This window comes from Octopus bimaculoides, chromosome 10 (genome assembly GCF_001194135.2).
Source record: "Octopus bimaculoides isolate UCB-OBI-ISO-001 chromosome 10, ASM119413v2, whole genome shotgun sequence".
Lineage (NCBI taxonomy): Eukaryota > Metazoa > Mollusca > Cephalopoda > Octopoda > Octopodidae > Octopus > Octopus bimaculoides.
In genome coordinates, this window is record NC_068990.1 from 66,823,012 (window position 1) to 66,825,955 (window position 2,944).

Consider the following 2,944-nt stretch of genomic DNA (forward strand, 5'->3'; position numbering starts at 1 on the left):
TATATATATATATATATATATAGATAGATAGATAGATAGATAGATAGATAGATAGATAGATAGATAGATAGATGAGATAGATAGAAAGATATAAATACACACATGTTTCTATATTACATTAAGCGATACAAAGTTCAACCACACACGTACAAAAACAACCACAACCACACACACACATACGCACATACACGTGCTATCATTATACACACACACGGACCTGCGCCTATGCACATACCCACACATGCACACACATAACTTCTTCGCGTGCAATCTCCTGTCTTAGAAAGAAGTTTTTCTTTACCCATTCCCTTCCGATCATTTCAATATGCGATCGCGTGTGTATCGTTGGCGATTTTCTTTCTCCGTCTTCCCTTCTTTGGACTTTTTCTATATTTCTGATGAAGAGCTTCGCTCGAAATGTGAAATCCTCTTTCTTTTCTTTCCTTTCCTGGGCGTCCAATAAAACAATATACACAGCACTTTTTCTTTTTTCTTCTTTTTTCTCCTCCTCCTGTTTCCTTTCTCATTGTATACCTATCAACATATTCGCAAATAAACATATTTTCTCACAAGTGCTAATGTCAATTCTAGGGAGTAGGATAAAAAAGATAAGAAAAGGGGTGAAGATGTGATCATCAAGGAAAAATAAAAATAGAGTTCAAAGAAATGTATATTCCTTTATACATGTATAGTGAAATCCTATATTCTGTGTAATTCCACGTATTGCACGAACAGACATTAAATATTAGTACAACATTCATAAAATAAGAAAATAAAGTCAGAAAATAGAAATATAATTTGAATTCGGTATTTTTTCTAATTCAATCTATTGACTATGTACATTTAATCAAACAGCATAAATGAGTTTTGTAATAACATGTATATTGTATATTTAGCTAGAAGCCATTCTGCAGGATATAACTTATATAACAAAGCAGGACCTACTTAAATGTATTTTTTAGTATCTTTCTTCATTTTGTAGGATTTATTTTTCATTTTCTTGCTTGCTTGGATAACATAATTCAAAAGAGATCTTTTTCACGAATATCTGATCATTTTTACTGAAGAATATTACGTTATTAACATTGGAGCAGAATTCAGAAACAACATTAACAGTATAATATAAACGTTTTCTCTTCAACTATCATCGTTACTATTTCAAAAATGATAAAATGGTAAAATGACCATGAAGAAGCTTTCTTGACAGACACCATCGATGTCATTTTACATAGTATGTGAATATTGTTAGACAGCAATATAGCGTTCATTCGAGCATTCATTTGCATTATTTCTCTCTAGTCGTATGAGCTGGCCACAGCGTTTGCGTGAGTTAACCATGTAATGTTCATAGTATGTTTCATTTGTCTCTGTTGCTCTTTCCGATCTTTTTAACAAAATGTAGTTCCACTGCTTCTCTTTCAAACATTTAATTTTGAAGAGAACTTTTTTATGAATTGTAGCTTCATTGCTTTTCGGAACTTTGGGTCAGATGCGGGCTCAGTGGAATCTTGCGTAATTCCTCTTGTGTGTGTGTGTGTATGCCATCACGCATCACACACACACACATACACACACACACACACACACACACACACACATATTTATATTTATTTATTTATATTTATATATTATATATATTTTTTATATATAATTTATTGGGTGAATAATATATGTTCATCCTTTAACTGGAATTTTTTCCTATGATTTCTTCATACATTACTTCCGAATTTTCTTATATAAATTCGTATAGGTATGAAAGCTTGTATAGAAATAATCAGTATATGATAACTTATCAAACAAAGTTCAACAAATTCAATCATATTTAATGTGATTGAGAAGATTAGATGTTAAGATAGATTATAGTTTTTATTTTCAATGTTTCCATACAGTTGTTTCATACAAATGTCCTCAGGTATTTATAAATAGAAAATCGTATTAGTCTTATTTGTACTCGTCAGTAGCTAATAAAAAAACTAAAAAAGACTATTAAAGTACATAGTCTTTTTTTTTTAGCTATTATTTGGGGATTCTATATTCTTTCTTCCAGTCATATTTATTTAAATCTAGACTAAACATATATAGTAAGTGGGTGCTAATATATATAATATTAAAACTGACATTCTCTCCATAAAATCCAACACGTGTCTCTATTTAAAACTTCTTAAATAAATGTTTATACTAGTAAAGCTGTATTTGTATGTACCTTGTGAAATACCAAATAAGGAGATATATGTATTTTCAAATACATGTTTAGTTTTTATTTAACCGTCAGTTCTCCTTTCGACTTAAAATTTTTAGAAAATTGGTGATTAGTACTAATACTAAGCAATAATTTCTGGTTTATAAAAATTATAATTTGATATGTATTGTTAATAATAGGTATAATATTCATAGACAAAATAGGAGTTATATGTCTTAATTAATTATCTAGCCACAGCTTGATATATTCTACAAGAGATTTAGAAATAAATACTATACGAGTAAAAAGGTCTAAAAAGGGGTATTACTTACGTGATAAACTTATATATAATCAGATATAGAGTCATTTAGTATATAAGAAAAGTTTTTTTTGTTAGTGTGTGTCGAAATAGTTGAATTTATTATTATAGTTGTGTATATTTTTGTTGTGCATGTTTTCAGAGTGAAAAACGAACCAAAAATAAACTGGTGCAATTTATAGTAATGTAGGAAAGACAATAATTAATATACCTTAATATTTATGGATACAACATAGGCGTACATAGATTTACATATTCAAAAGGTAAACAAACATACACACTGACATAGAAATATGTACACGCATATTCTTGCGTATACATACCAAGACACATATCCGCATACATACCCATACAACAATATATACATATATATACATACATACACATATATATATATACATATATATATATATATATATATATATATATATATATATATATATATA